Source organism: Heptranchias perlo, chromosome 5, assembly GCF_035084215.1.
Source record: "Heptranchias perlo isolate sHepPer1 chromosome 5, sHepPer1.hap1, whole genome shotgun sequence".
Classification (NCBI taxonomy): domain Eukaryota; kingdom Metazoa; phylum Chordata; class Chondrichthyes; order Hexanchiformes; family Hexanchidae; genus Heptranchias; species Heptranchias perlo.
Window position 1 is genome coordinate 65,508,020 of NC_090329.1, and position 17,164 is coordinate 65,525,183.

General features: G+C 43.1%; 1 long non-coding RNA gene across 2 annotated transcripts in view; it reads right to left on the reverse strand.

Annotated features, from left to right (window-relative positions):
* Positions 1 to 2,753: 2,753 nt before the first annotated feature.
* The window catches only part of LOC137321397 (uncharacterized), a 79,802-nt gene continuing 65,391 nt past the window's right edge, over positions 2,754 to 17,164 (reverse strand). For both annotated transcript variants that reach the window (XR_010962804.1, XR_010962803.1), the window contains exon 4: positions 2,754 to 3,158. This is a non-coding gene — a long non-coding RNA (uncharacterized lncRNA). The remainder of the gene's footprint in view (positions 3,159 to 17,164) is intronic.

Here is a 17,164-nt window from a genome sequence, read left to right on the forward strand (position 1 = left end):
CTCTTTTTAATTGGTGGCACTGGTTGAGTGAAGTATTTTATCTAGGACACCAGGAGAACTTCCTGCTCTTCTTCAGATAGTATAATAGGATCTTTAACCTAAACAGGCAGTTAGTATCTCAATTTAATATCTCATTTAAAAGATTGCACCCCTGACATTGCAGCACACTTTCAGTACTACACTGGAGTGTTAGCCTAAATTTTGAGCTCAAGTCCATGTATGGGGCTCAAACCCACAACTTTCTGACCCATATGGCAAGAATGCTGTCAAGCGAGCCAAATTTAGGGTATCAGAGAAGGTGCCTATCTCGACTCACTAATGGTTGATAATAAAACAATTAAAAAATAGATTCTGCATTGGGATTGATCTTTAATATAGCTCCTGTATTATGTTGATGTTATGCTCCTGTATATATGTTGATGTTTCTTCAAAATACATAATTAACACTCATTTTACTTCATTCAGAGTCAGTTCAAGACATTTGGTGTTGCCTGTTAAGTGTTGCTTTGTGGGCCCTCAACCTGCAAATTGAGGTACCCAAGCACCGATAGTTGCTCTGCATGGACATCCAGGGCATTAATTCTCCCCACTTACTTCATTCCTTGATCTTTCTGAGGAATGGGTGACACAATACCTCAATTCTGTTTTGATATGAGGTTTGTAGAAGTATCTCTGTATATTCCTTGTGCCTCTATGACTTCCATGTCTTTGCACTCTGTTTTTTCTCTCTGTGCATCTGTGACTTGTCCTTTTTCTGCCTGTTACTCTTTCCCTGGAGAATAAATACCTCATGGGGCGATTTTAAGCTTACCCACCAGGCAGGAGTCACTTACGTCATCGGGACCCAACCGCAATTTTTACTAGGTGGCCTAAGTGGGAAATGGCAGTGAACTTTCCTCCAGGCCAACCTTGAGTTGGATCGGGTCCAGAAGAGGCCCAAAAAGATGTTTCACTTTTTCTTTTATTTTCTTTTGGGGCCAGGAGGAACAACAATATCAGAGGCCTCCCCTACTTTTTTATTCGTTCATGGGATGTGGGCGTCGCTGGCGAGGCCAGTATTTATTGCCCATCCCTAATTGCCCTTGAGAAGGTGGTGGTGAGCCGCCTTCTTGAACCGCTGCAGTCCGTGTGGTGAAGGTTCTCCTACAGTGCTGTTAGGAAGGGAGTTCCAGGATTTTGACCCAGCGACGATGAAAGAACGGTGATATATTTCCAAGTCGGGATGGTGTGTGACTTGGAGGGAAAAGTACAGGTGGTGTTGTTCCCATGTGCCTGCTGCTCTTGTCCTTCCAGGTAGTAGAGGTCGTGGGTTTGGGAGGTGCTGTCGAAGAAGCCTTGGCGAGTTGCTGCAGTGCATCCTGTGAATGCTACACACTGCAGCCACGGTGCACCGGTGGTGAAGGGAGTGAATGTTTAAGGTGGTGGATGGGGTGCCAATCAAGCGGGCTGCTTTGTTCTGGATGGTGTTGAGCTTCTTGAGTGTTGTTGGAGCTGCACTCATCCAGGCAAGTGGAGAGTATTCCATCACACTCCTGACTTGTGCCTTGTAGATGGTGGAAAGGCTTTGGGGAGTCACGAGGTGAGTCACTCGCCGCAGACTACCCAGCCTCTGACCTGCTCTTGTAACCACAGTATTTATATGGCTGGTCCAGTTAAGTTTCTGGTCAATGGTGATCCCCAGGATGTTTATGGTGGGGAATTCAGCAATGGTAATGCCGTTGAATGTCAAGGGGAGGTGGTTAGACTCTCTCTTGTTGGAGATGGTCATTGCCTGGCACTTGTCTGACACGAATGTTACTTATCACATATCAGCCCAAGCCTGGATGTTGTCCAGGTCTTGCTGCATGCGGGCTCAGACTGCTTCATTATTTGAGGGGTTGCGAATGGAACTGAACACTGTACAATCATCAGCGAACATCCCCATTTCTGAACTTATGATGGAGGGAAGGTCATTGATGAAGCAGCTGAAGGTGGTTGGGCCTAGGACACTGCCCTGAGGAACTCCTGCAGCAATGTCCTGGGGCTGAGATGATTGGCCTCCAACAACCACTACCATCTTCCTTTGTGCTAGACATGACTCCAGCCACTGGAGAGTTATCCCCGATTCCCATTGACTTCAATTTTACTAGGGCTCCTTGGTGCCACATTCAGTCAAATGCTACCTTGATGTCAAGGGCAGTCACTCTCACCTCACCTCTGGAATTCAGCTCTTTTGTCCATGTTTGGACAAAGGCTGTAATGAGGTCTGGAGCCGAGTGGTCCTGGCAGAACCCAAACTGAGCATCGGTGAGCAGGTTATTGGTGAGTAAGTGCCACTTGATAGCACTGTCGACGACACCTTCCATCACTTTGCTGATGATTGAGAGTAGACTGATGGGGCGGTAATTGACCGGATTGGATTTGTCCTGCTTTTTGTGGATTCTCTCCCCCGCCCTGACGATTGGGCAGACCCCCACAAGATGGCCCGGCAGCCGATTCCGTTTACATGCTCGACGGGTGGCCTCCGGGCCATGCGACTCTGCACCACTTGCCACCAACTTCCCACCCGGAAGTCGGCCCTCGGCATTCACGTGAGGGCCGGGAGTAAAAATACCCTGGACCTCTTTTTTTCCCGAGCAGGTCACCCACTGAAAACTGTCCCCCACTTAAAATCAGGGCCTAATGTCCTACCACATCTTTGAATTATAAAGGTTGTCCTATTACAGAATGAACAGTCCTTATTAATAATGAACAACTGCAAAAGAGCCATAAAATGGAGCATATCCATTACAACCATTGTCTTATGCTGGGAAGAACGTGACAATATTGTGGCATGATGACAAACACAACAGAAGGCAGAGATGCATAGTTGTCATTACTGGGCTAGTAGATGGCATGGAAAAGGAAAGTGTAGAATGAATTCATTTTGTTCAGAGTACCCCCCCCACCCCATGTTCATCGGACAAAAATAAGTTTGCAAGTCAATCTGAGGCTGATCCAGAACTGGAAATTCCTCTTACTGGCTGAACGTGCAGCATTATCCAGTTGGTAGTACATTCTTGAGAGTTCTGGTTAATACAGATTGTCTCCAAGGCTTTTCTGAAGTACTGGCTTCATTGTAGTGAATGAAGCTGCTCAGATTCATATGGTCTTGCTGTGTAGTTGATGTCATCAAACAGCTGCGGAGGAAAATGAAGATGAATCACAAAAAGTTAGTATGCAGGTACAGCAAGTGATTAGGAAGGCAAATAGAATGTTGTCATTTATTGCAAGGGGAATGGAATATAAAAGTAGAGATGTTTTTCTACAGTTGTACAGAGTATTGGTGAGACCACATCTAGAATACTGTGTGCAGTTTTGGTCTCATTTAAGAAAGGACAAAATTGCTTTAGAGGCAGTTCAGAGAAGGTTCACTCGACTGATTCCTGGGATGAGGGGATTATCTTATGAGGAAAGGTTGGGCCTGTATACATTGGAGTTTAGAAGAATGAGAGGTGATCCTGAGGGGACTTGTAGGGGTAGATGCTGAGAGGTTGTTTTCCCTTGTGGGAGAGACTAAAACTAGAGGCCACAGTTTAAAAATAAGGGGTCTCCCATTTAAGATGAAGACGAGGAGAAATATTTTCTCTCAGAGGGTCGCTTCCCCAGAGAGCAGTGGAGGCAGGGTCATTGAATATTTTTAAGGCTGAGTTAGATAGATTCCTGATTAACAAGGGAGTCAAAGGTTATAGGAGGTAGACGGGAAAGTAGGGTTGAGGTCACAATCAGATCAGCCATGATCTTATCAAATGGCAGAGCAGGCTCGAGGGGCCGAATGTCCTACTCCTCTTAATTCATATGTTCGTATGTACGTATGTTTGTATGAAAAGAGGTTTAAAATAGCAGGTGTCCATCAAGCATTTGGGAAAGTGTGTAGATTAGAAAGTACTCTATCTACACTTTCATTCCTCTTTATCTGTTTACCATCTTCAAAAAAAATACTTCAAATAAATGCTGCTAAAGAAGAATGAATGGGAAATGTTTTTTGAACATTAGCTGATCTCCTGCTCACAGAAAGATGGAGGGTAAGCTGTTTTATAAGGAGAGGAGCATTATACTATTTAATATATAATACATTATTATGCTGCTAATGTAGGGGTGTCCAACCCATCTTAGCTAAAAAGCCAAAAAAGAAAATGCATGTGACAAACAACTGCAAGTGTTCAGGGTCTTTTACATTACAGCTTGGGTTGGAGGAGGGCAGTGACAAAAGTGCCAACTCTACAGATCATTTATTTTCAGGAGTGTCCATCAGAGTGAGAACCACTGAACTGCAGTCCATAATACTCCATGGTAAAACAGACTTAACTATCTTGAGGCCTCTGGCGTATTGGGGATGTAAGTTGAACAGCAGCAGGGGTGGAAAATCAGGCGGAACCCGGGAACAGGTTACCACCTGAAAGACCCTCTGCAGCCAGTTTTCCCCAGGGTCTGGGGAGAGTGGAGCTTTTGTCCAACCCAAGACTGCCCCATGACATCAGAGGAGGCTGGGCCAATCGGAAAAGTTTCCTAACTAAAGTTCCCGTTGATCCTGTCTTCATTACATCCAGTGAGCTGGACCCTTGAAGGTTGGAGCAGAAGTTTATTCCCAAAATATTTTAAGTGGCTCCCTGAAACAGGAAGCCATTGGGGCCACTAATACCTGCTTTCTGGGGAGAAGGGAGCTCAACAGCCCTCAATGCCAGCCAGTTCATCCTAAGATTTGGAGACTTTGGCGGTGGGATATGCCCTGACACCATTGAAGGTCAAATTGTGGAGGCTCCTCCCATTGACTCCACAAACTTCAGCAGGTTCATCGGTGGAGTTCCATGCCAGGCACGATCCTGGTATAAATACTCAGATCATGCCACTGCAGATTTTTGGGCCTGCTGTTTTTAATTTATAACTAGTAAATTTCCTGTGGTGCTGTTCACAGTGAGGTGGAGCATATGCTATTTTATAACAATGGTGGTGTTGTGCCATGAAATCCATAATGTGTTACCAGGGCCACTGGTTTATGGTGTCTGGATATCAAATTCTGTCCTTATTACATTTTGTTTTATTTCATTTTTATTCTAGGATTTTTATTGGTGTTTTGGGGATTAAATTCCATGACAGTCCATTTTTCTATAAAAAGTGTAACCTTGAGTTTTACTATATTCACTCCTGCATTTCTAGGCCCTTATGTTGTCCCCAGTAATAAAAGAGTCCACTGAGGTAAAAAAAAAAATTCAAATTGGTTATAAGGTTAATAATCTTATTAATCTGTTGGTGATATTAGAGATTAACGCATGTTATATTTGTACAATATTCCTCAGCCTGCTAGTTCAACAGAAACGTTAGCACATGTAAAATAAATGAATGAACACCTCCATTAAAACATTGGACAAAGAAATATTATACAAGTGTGTTAAGTGTTTGCGTTATGATGTCATGAACAGTAATTTCTAGTCTATATTAAGCATTTCCAACATATCTGTGCTAATTAATGTAAAGCTTATGTGGCATATTTAGTGATTTTGTGTGTACCATTTGGCCATACTTATATGCAAATTAAATACATGTATTTTTTCATATAAAAATTTTCAAAAATCTAGTTTCTTTCTGGCTAACTATTTCAGACATTCTTGTTTGCAAATTTTAATGTACAAATTCCAAATGTGGGAAACAAAACTTAAAATTATGTACATTTACAAGTGGCGTTTTAATCTTCCATTGTTGGGCTGGAAATACAAATGAAACAGCATCAAATTCCAGCAGCCCTGATTGACTGTAAATGCTGCCCATGTGGAAAAGAGCTTCAAACATCAGTTACAATTAGATGATTTTCCTTCTGATGCTTTAAGTTATTGATTGTTTATAATACGGTTTAACTTTTGTTCATGGAGTCCTTACATTTCCTAATCAGCTTATATGTAAATTCAGCCAAACCCTGACTCATTGCATATAACAGATGCCCACATAACTTTATTTTGTTGGTTGGTTCTTCTGTTTGATTTTTTCCCCTTCATTGGATTTGCTGTTTCATTGTTGCCAAAACCACATAGAAATCTCCTCAGGATGGCAATATCACAGTGTGTAAATTCGCAATGAATAAATTCATACTTTGACTCTGTTGACTTCCTTTTACTTTCAGTCAGGCATTGGCTGACAGAGCTCTATCAGAACTATTACACGCATTATTGCTCTGTGCATTGATGAGTACAAAGCCTTTTGGTCTGTGCATAAATTAGACTTTTTTTTAAAGCTGTCTCTGTTTGTATTGTGTGGGTATAATAGAGATGTTGAACACGGTTCCTTTAAATATTTTTGGCTAAAACACGTCCAGCATCGCAGCATTGTAACATTTGGATTACAGAGGACAGTATAGATCTGCAAAAGACTGCAGTCCGCCTGACTGATCCCAAAACTTAATACCCCTCAATCAGCTACTTGCGCAAATATCTATCTAATTCTCCCTAAAATGTTTCCACAACATTTGCTTATATTACCTCCCTGGGAAGCTTGTTCTATATGTTCACCTATGCACAGTATTTCAATTTAAACTCGTCATCCAACTCTGCACCTCCCCCTTTACTAAACTTGAGCCGATAACACCTGGTTCCCCAGTTTGCGGCAATCTTGAATATACCATCAGGGTTCAATTAATCTATTTGTTTAAGGATCTTGAATTCTTAAATATCTCTCTTCTCCATAATAAACAATCCCAGACTCTTCAACCTTTTCTTATAGCTCAGACACCTTAAACTAGTTATCTGTTTGGTTGCCCCTTTCTGCACTTCCTCCAAAGTCCATATATCCTTGTTGCAGAATTGCCCGCCGTGCTCCAGGTTTGATTGTACCAGTGCCTTCTTTTCTTTTATTCATTCCCAGGATGTGGGCATCGCTGGCAAAACCAGCATTTACTGCCCATGCCCAGTTGCCCTGAGAAGGTGGTGGCTTGCTAGGCCACTATAGAGGGCAGTTACGACTCAACCACAGTAGTGTGGGACAGGAGTCACATGTAGGCCAGACCGGGTAAGGACATTAGTGAACCAGTTGGGTTTTAACCAACTGCTACCCCATTGTCTTCTGAAAATGTTATAAGCAGGCATATTTAGGGCTAGAAATTGCGCCTCCTAGCGCCCGTTGTTTCGGCACTATGCGGCCTGTCGAAGTGCCAAGATGGCATCTTGGCTGCGCATGCACGTTTCTGGGGTGACATGTGCCGGACGCCATCTTGGTAAAGGTAGTAGCGCATGCGCAAATAACGAATGCTGACAGCACGTAAAGTAAGGCGAAAATGTATACAGTGTGCAACGCTGATTTAAAGTGATAGACATTATTTTGGGATTTAACGCTCCACTCAACGCACAGTCTTAACCGCGACCATCTGAACATGTCTTGGAGTGCCTGGAGGACCCACCATCAGCACTATTTAAAGGGACCATGCAGGATTTACAGATTAGTTGCTGGATTATTGCTTCTGGCTGCTGATGCATTTGTAACTGTTTTTGGGTATCTCCTATACTTAAATACCATGACGAGGGGACATAGCCTAACATTTAGAACCAGAACTTGCAGGAGTGAAGTTAGGAAACGCTTCTACACACAAAAGGTGGGAGAAGTTTGGAACGCTCTTCTGCAAATGGCAGTTGATGCTAGCTCAATTGTGAATTTGAAATTTGAGATTGACAGATTTCTGTGAACCAAGGGTAAGGGGCTAAGGCTGGTATATGGAGTTAGATCACAGATCAACCATGATCTCATTGACTGGCGGAACATGCTCAAAGGGCTAAACGCCATTGCAACTTGCTGCCTCCTGTTATGCGCCACCTTCTCCTCCAAGAAAGTGGAATGTGTGTTTGGGTGATGTGCCTGTGATGGTTGAATAGCTGCCAGTGTGTGTGACCTGTGATTTGTGGGTGAGCGGCTTCCAACAGTGGTAATGTGTAAGGCTGAGAGGAAGCATCTGATTGGCAGAGTTGAGTACTGATGGACAGAGTTTGTTGGTATGTTGGTTTGTTGGGTGATGGGGGGTGCATTGCGTAGAGCAGTGGATTTGGCTAGTGGTGCAGTTGGTAGGAGACGCCACTTAACAGTTGACTTCACTCACCTTGACCACTCGTGTCAAAGCATCCATGTTTGTGGTGCTATGCGCCTGGCATTGACTTCGTCCCTCGCTGCCTCCCACTATCTTTTGAGAATATGCCTGGAGGGCCTCTTGTCCCCCTGCGGATATAGGATGTCCCTCCTTCTGTCCACCTCTTACACCAAGGCCTCTAGCGCATCAGCAGAGAACCTTGATGCACACACTCTCGCAGGCCTGGTACAAACTTGGATCAGCAGATTGGTGAGAAATCAGACTGTTATTTTTAGCAAATTAACAGGTACAGCTACCTTTAAGAGATTTTATGAGCCATCCTCCCTTTAAGAGATTCAGGCTCCCCCTGCTGATGGAAAATGCATATTTCCTTGAATCCTCATGTCAGGCCTGGTTTTTAATGCTGCTGTCAGGTAAGTCCTCAGGCCAGACAAATGTCTCATCCTGCCTGCACAGGAAGTACCGGGCACGGAATAGTCGCGGATCGCGCTGCTCACGCCCGATTATTGGCCTTGTCCAATTTAACCCCCATGATTTTTGATGGAGGGTATGATTTTTCTTTGCCCAGGGATACTGAGGATAATTCCAGTGTCCTTGTCATTACCCTGGTTTAAATTCAGATAACTCAGCTCAGAGCAGGGATTGAATCTGGAGCCTTCAGCGTTTGTGTACCACTCCAGCAATACATTTACTGAATGAACCATCAGGCAGCCCCTCTAAGATGTTGAAAATTTAAATATATATTTGTAAAAGGTAGTTAAAGTGTGGCCTTTCATCATTGAATTAGTGTTAGAAAGTCACCATTGCTGGAGGCAGTAACATTTTAAGAGCATTTCTTCAACCATTTTTCAGCTTTATTCAAATGACCATGAGATCATTCTAGCAGATAATTTATTGTAACTGCTAAAGTTGCTAATCTGAGCCTGTAGTATTTAATTAAGAATAGGAAAGCTAATATCCACCTTGCTGTACTGGAGATCCACATTTTAAAAAAAAATTCTATTTAGCAAATCAATGGCAAAGAAAGGAAATTAATGATAAACTAGGATTAGAATTACATTACAGAAATTAACAGAAACAGAACATAAAACAAAATGGATAAAACTCAAAATTTTACTTTTCCACTTTACTACTGTCAAAAAAATTGATATAGAAATGTTGATATACTTTGATAGAGTAGATAGGGAGAAATTGTTTCCACTAGCAGGAGGGTCGGTAACCAGAGGACACAGATTTAAGATAATTGACAAAAAACTAGGGAGGAGATGAAGATAATTTTTTTATGCAGTGAGTTGTTATGATGTGGAATATACGGCCTGAGAGTGGTGAAAGCAGATACAATAATAACTTTCAAAAGGAATTGAATATATACTCTAAAAGGAAAAATTTGCAGGGCTATGGGGTAAGAGCAGGGATGCGGTACTAATAGAGAGCCAGCATGGGCACGATGGGCCAAATGGCCACCTTCTGTGATGTATTATTCTATGATTTTATCTGATTCTATAGAAAATTAAAACATTGGATGGATATTATCAAAAGGAATTACAGACTTAAAGTGGATGGTGTTGAAAATCTGTGACCCTTCTGGCACACTGCTGCCCATAGCTCTGGCGGGAGCATGCTAGAAGTCAGAAATTAGGCAGGCCTTATAAAGGAGACAGAGCCTCCACCTGTCCTTTACAAGGTCAGCGGTGTAAGACGAGTCAGGGGAGGGGCTAGGGGCATCGATTCCCAATGCTGTATACTTGGTCTCCCATCAGCTGGACATTTCAGCGACACCAGTCATAGCAGGCTGCCGATTGGTGCTTGTGGGACTCACCTGGGGACTCAGGCTGAGGACTGTGGCCTGGACCCCCAAATATTTCTGACCAGGTAAATTTTTAAATATTTTTAAAGCAACCTAGATGGCTAAACGGACAGTTTTTTTAAAACCTAATTTACCTCTTTAACCATGTGCCCTTAATGGCATGGGTGTCTACCATTTGCATTCAAAGTAGGGAACTTCCCCTTTACCTCAGAAAATCAGTCAGAGCCAGCAATAGAGATTACTGGCAGATACATCCTGGCACTTACACTAGGATGCACCCTCTCCGTGGATTTTCAGCTTCAATATTTTCATGGAATTGACATGACTACACGCCATTGATGTGATTACAGTCAGAACATCAAAGTATAGGTCTGATACGTCAATGAATCCTTGATCTGTGAGGGCATGGGGGTGAGTTATTCCTCTCAGGCTTACAGGATGTACATGGGGACTTGTGCTTTCACTTACCTTGGCCAACCTTGTGAGGTTATTATGGCATTGTGTGGCAGTATGGGGCATGATGCAGGTAACACTGACTGTCTCAGCCGCCTCCCTCCATAATGCCGGTACCACTCTCTTGTGGGGCTTCCTTCCCTCATTCTCCAGTAGACAAACCCTCCTTGACCATATCTCTTTTAGCAAGGCATCCACTCATGTATTAGAAAACCTGAAAGGTCTTTCTGCTGCTGAACACCACCAACCCCACCCCCCCTACTCCCCAGCAGCTGCCTTAAAAAGGTGCTAGGCCTCTTGACTATGCTAATTAAATATGCTAATTAACACTCATTTAAGGACCCCCTCTCCAAAATGGGTAAGAAACTGAGCAGAGCAGATGGAGTATCTATCACTTCAGCCCTTTAACCAACTCTTGCTGCTGTCCATCTCTAATTTCTTCCAGTTCTGATAAAGGATCCACACCTGAAACATTAACGTCTATTCTCCCTACAGGTGCTGACTGACCTGCTAAGTCTTTCCAGCATTTTCTGTTTTAGTTTTTGAAGTCTTTTTGTTGCCTTGAGGATGTTGCATTGTTCCAGAAATACTAATGTATCTCTGCTGTTTCTCATTTAATATCTGTTTCACGCCTCATACATAGCTGAATCCTAGGTTCCTAATATAGTAAAATTCTGGACATAATGGAATTTTCTCATGAAATACAGTTTAATTATGGGAAAGGTACCATATGTTAATGTGAATGTTAAAAAAGTCAGTAATGTCATTTTATGTATCAGAAAGCAACAAACCTTCAGCACAGTTATTATGGTTATCTTGATGAAAGTAAAAGAAATATTACTTCAAAAAATCTGTTTCACAATAATACAGACTTCAGTTCTGAGGGGAGGTGGTGCTGTTACTGTAATGTTGTCCTGTTTCTTTTCTCTTTTCAGGACATTACTATGTATTTCCAGCATTTCCTGTTTCACTTTAGGCCTCATGCCTTTCCCATTCTTTTTACCATCTTAACTACTTGCATGTTATTTTGTTCTTCTAATGCCTTTTCATTGTCACTTTGAAAGGATCTTTCATATTATTTAATAGATTCCTGCTTCACTATTAATCAGTTTGCAAGGCATTCAACCCATTAACTTCTTCTCCGTGATGGGAGTATCTGTTGGGCTGAATTTTCAGGCCCCATGCCCAGTGGAAACAGGGCTGCAACGCCCCAAAAATGGGGTGAAAGAACTTACTACCCCGTTGCTGCCTTTGTAGCGGCTGTCTCCATTTTGCTGGGGTCCTCCAAATAGCCACCTATGCTGAAGAGAACAAAAAGCTGATTTAGATATTTAAACTGGGGTCCTGTGACACCATTTTTCGACTGAACTGGGCAGAACATATGCTGTGCACACTCCGCCCAGTATCAGCTGGCTACTCTGTTAAAGAAGAACCCAAAGGTAAATATTTCTTTATTTTTGTGGGGCCAGTAGTTCTTCCTCCAGGCTCTGCAAAGCCAACCTGGGCAGTTGACAATCTGTCTCCCCGCCAAAGGCGCCCCTCTAGAGATTGGGCCCCTCTCCCACGGACCTACCTTCTTCCAACCGGCAGACTGGCTGGACCACCTGATATTGTAGCGATGGGTGTGGAGTGTATGTATTGTGTGGGACAGGCTGGATGGACCAGTAGGTCTTTTTCCTGTCCTTCATTTTTGTATGTTTATATCTACATCCTACAATGGGACTTACTTACCTTAAAGTTTTCAGTTCTGAAGAATATACACATGAAAAATTAACCTGCGCTTTCTCTCTACAAACATTGGTTGAACTGCTGTCTATTTCCAGCATTTTCTGTTTTTATTTCAGATTTCCAACATTTGCATTTGTTTTTTCTCTTCAGAGTACTGTGATTGTTGCCAGTCAGTTGGGAATCCCTTTTCTCTGTATCAACGGATGTGTTTAGTTTAGGAAATTATTCCCTGTTGTCATATGAAAGGATGCAGATATATGAGAAATGCTATGTTGTGCAGTCAGCCTAATTGCAGCATGTATTATGTATCTGTTGAAAAGTGAGAGTAAAATAAGGGACAATTGCATCCTTTTGTTACAATTGTATAAATTTATATTTGAGGGACTCTGATTTTGTATTGCTACAGCACTCTTTGTACAGGTAATTTTACGACAGACCAAAGACAGACTAACAGTGTAATAGCAATGTAAATTCTGAGTAATGCTGGAATACATTTGCTATTATTTTATTTACTTTGTAATATGTGGAGCATTACTCCTGCAGCAAAAATCATAAATTCATAGAATAATACAGCACAGAAGCAGGCCATTTGGCACAACATGCCCGTGCCAGCTCTCTGAAAGAGCTATCCAATTAGTCCCACTCCCCTGCTCTTTCCCTATATCCCTACAAATTTTTCCTTTTCAAGTTTATATCCAATTTCCTTATGAAAGTTACTAGTGCATCTGCTTCTACCACCCTTTCAGACAGTGAATTCCAGATCATATCAACTCACTATGTAAAAAAAATTCTCCTCATCTCCCCTCTGGTTCTTTTGCCAATTATCTTAAATCTGTGTTCTCTGGTTACCAACCATCCTGCCAGTGTAAGCAGTTTCTCCTTATCTACTCTATCAAAACCCTTCATAATTTTGACCTCCACCAAATCTCTCCTTAACCTTCTCTTATCTAAGGAGAACAACCCCAGCTTCTCTAGTCTCTCCACATAACTAAAGTCCCTCATCCCAAGTATTATTCTAGTAAATCTCTAAGGCCTTGACATCCTTCCTAAAGTGTGGTGCTGAGAATTGGACATAATACTTCAGCTGAAGCCTAACCAGTGATTTATAAAGGTTTAGCATAACTTCCTTGCTATTGTACTCTATGCTACTACTTGTAAAGCCTAGGATCCAGTATGCTTTTTAAACAGCCTCATCAACTTGTCCTGCCACCTTCAAAGATTTGTGTGTGTGAACCCCCAGGTCTCTCTGTTCCTGCACCCCAATTAAAATTGCACCATTTAGTTTATATTGCTTCTCCTCATTCTTCCTTCCAAAATGGATCACTTCACACTTCTCTGCTTTAAATTTCATCTGCCATGTGTCTGCCCATTTCACCAGTCTGTCTATGACCTCCTGAAGTCTGCTACTACCCCCCTCACTGTTTACTACATTTCCGAGTTTCGTGTCCTCTGCAAACTTTGAAATTATGCCCTGTACACCCAAGTCCAGGCATTATTATATATCAAAAAGAGCATCGGTCCTAATACTGACCCCTGGGGGACACCACTGTACACTTCCCTCCAGTCTAAAAAAAGAACCGTTCACCATTACTCTCTGCTTTCTGTCTCTTAGCCAATTTTGTATCCATGCTGCCACTGTCCCTTTAATCCCATGGGCTTCATTTTTGCAAACAAGTCTATTATGTGGTACTTTATCAAATGCCTTCTGAAAGTCCATATACACAACATCAACTACACTACCCTCATCAACCCTCTCCGTTACTTCATCAATGAACTCAATCAAGTTTGTCAGACACGATTTTCCTTCAACAAATCCATGCTGGCTGTCATTTATTAACTTATGTTTTTCCAAGAGACAATTAATTTTGGCCCGGATTATGGTCTCTAGATGTTTCCTCACCACCGACATTAGACTGATTGGTTTGTAGTTACTGAGTTTATCCCTCTATCCCTTTTTTGAACAGGGGTGTAACATTTGCAACACTCCAGTCCTCTGGCACACTCCCAAATTTAAGGAGGATTGAAAGATTGTGGTCAGAGCTTCTGCAATTTCCATCTTTACTTCCCTCAGCAACCTAGGACATCTCATCCGGACCGGGTGACTTTTCTACTTTGAGCACAACCAACCTTTTAAGTACCTCCTCTATCTATTTTTATCTTATCCAATTTCTCTATGCCCTCCTCCTTTACTGTGAGATGGCAGCATCCTTTTCATTCAGTACCTCCGCAATGCCCTCTGCCTCCACATGATCTCCTTTTTGGTCTCTAATCAGCCCCACCCATCCTCTGACTATCTTTTTACTCTTTATATGTTTATAAAAGATTTCAGTGTTCCCTTTTATGTTACCTGCTAATCTTTTCTCATACACTCTCTTAGCCCCTCTTATTTCCTTTTTCAGTTCTCCTCTGTACTTCTTGTATTCAGCTTGATTCTCTAATGTATTATGAACCTGACATTTATCATAAGCTTCTTTGTTGTGTTTCATTTTTATCTCCATGGGGGATAAATTGATTAACTCCCAAAAACGGATACTGGGATCGCGGTGCGCGATTAACCCCCGCCCGGTCGTTGAGATGCAGGCTGCCCGATGATTTCACCTGCACTGTTGATTGATTGCACGCACCAGCAGGGGGCCCCGATATCGGGAGTGGATAGCACTTCTTAAAGGCAGCCTGCACCTCTTAAAGGGGAAGTGCACTGCGGCTGCAGGGAGACCTGGAATTGGTGTGGTAACTAACTCTGTGCTGGAGTATACTGAGGAATGGCTGCAAGACAGCATGCACCAAGGTACTCCGACGACGCGCTAGAGGCCTTGGTGCAAGAGATGGACGCAGGATAGGGTGACTGAACACCTCGAGAATTTTCAGTTAATCAGGGAGAGCCAGCATAGATTTGTGAAAGGTAGGTCGTGCCTGACAAACTGATTGAATTTTTTGAAGAGGTGACTAAAGTAGTGGACAGGGGAATGTCAATGGATGTTATTTATATGGACTTCCAGAAGGCATTTGATAAGGTCCCACATAAGAGACTGTTAGCTAAGTTAGAAGCCCATGGAATCGAGGGAAAAGTACGGACTTGGTTAGGATGTTGGCTGAGCGAAAGGCGACAGAGAGTAGGGATAATGGGTAAGTATTCACATTGGCAGGATGTGACTATTGGAGTCCCACAGGGATCTGTCTTGGGGCCTCAATTATTCACAATATTTATTAACGACTTAGATGAAGGCATAGAAAGTCTCATATCTAAGTTTGCCGATGACACAAAGATTGGGGGCATTGTAAGCAGTGTAGATGAAAACAGAAAATTACAAAGGGATATTGATAGATTAGGTGAATGGGCAAAATTGTGGCAAATGGAAGGTCATCCACTTTGGATCAAAAAAGGATAGACCAGGGTACTTTCTAAATGGTAAAAAGTTAAAAACAGTGGATGTCCAAAGGGACTTAGGGGTTCAGGTACATAGATCATTGAAGTGTCATGAACAGGTGCAGAAAATAATCAAGAAGGCTAATGGAATGCTGGCCTTTATATCTAGAGGACTGGAGTACAAGGGGGCAGAAGTTATGCTGCAGCTATACAAAACCCTGGTTAGACCGCACCTGGAGTACTGTGAGCAGTTCTGGGCACCACACCTTCGGAAGGACATACTGACCTTGGAGGGAGTGCAGCGTAGGTTTACTAGAATGATACCCGGACTTCAAGGGTTAAGTTATGAGGAGAGATTACACAAATTGGGGTTGTATTCTCTAGAGTTTAGAAGGTTAAGGGGTGATCTGATCGAAGTTTATAAGATATTAAGGGGAACGGATAGGGTGGATAGAGAGAAACTATTTCCGCTGGTTGGGGATTCTAGGAGTAGGGGTTACAGTCTAAAAATTAGAGCCAGACCTTTCAGGAGTGAGATTAGAAAACATTTCTACACACAAAGGATGGTAGAAGTTTGGAACTCTTTTCCGCAAACGGCAATTGATACTAGCTCAATTGATAAATTTAAATCTGAGATAGATAGCTTTTTGGCAACCAAAGGTATTAAGGGATATGGGCCAAAGGCAGGTATATGGAGCTGGATCACAGATCAGCCATGATCTTATCAAATGGCGGAGCAGGCACGAGGGGCTGAATGGCCTACTACTGTTCCTATGTTCCTAGAGGGGCATCCTCTACCCGCAGGGGGGCAAGAGGCCCTCCAGACACATGCTGAAGAGGCAGGGGTTGGCTGTGGTGGACAAGATAAATGCCAAGAACATCGCACCACACAGGAGGATGCAGTGCAGGAAGAAGTTCAATGATTTGACACGAGTGGTCAAAGTGAGTGACTTCAACTGTCATGTGGCATCTCCTACCAACTGCACCACTAGCCACATCCACTGCTCCATGCACTACACCCATCACCCACCTACCAACAAACTCTTTCCATCAGTACGCAACTCTTCAGATCAGATGCTTCATCTCACCCTCACACAGTACCACTCTTGCAAGCCACCCACAACTCGCAGGTCAGACACACATCACCCAAACATCTTGTAGGACACTCACTGACACACTTCCCTCTTTCTTGCAGGAGAAGGTGACACACAACAGGCAGCAAGAAAGACCTGGGGAAGGACAGGCACTTCTACTTGTCCTCACCTCCATGGAGGAGACAGTGCTAGCCATTCCTGGGCGGGCCGTCGCTGTGACCGTGGCTACTGGTAGTGCTGGAGCTATCGATGATAAGGGTCTCTGCATACCTAATCCTCCTTCTCGCTCCCCACTTCTCTCTCATCCCACAATCGTTTCTGACTCACGTGCTGCAGATGGCGTGAGCACGCACGTTTTACTTTCTCCTCTCCCCGCACCATAACTCGACCGGTGTCCCTTTGTCATTTCAGATACCCAAGACCTGGAACCTGCAGTGTCAGAGGAGGCAGAGGCAGAGGACGATGATAGTGATGATGCAGACACACAGTGACTCGACCTTACCCTTGCAGCCACCAGCTCAGAGACTGACACTGCGTGTACTTTAGAGGCTAGGATAGAGGAGGGATCTACACGTGGTGAGACACTGGGCACAAGTGCGCAGGAGCCGGGGCAGGGGGAACCATATATAACAATT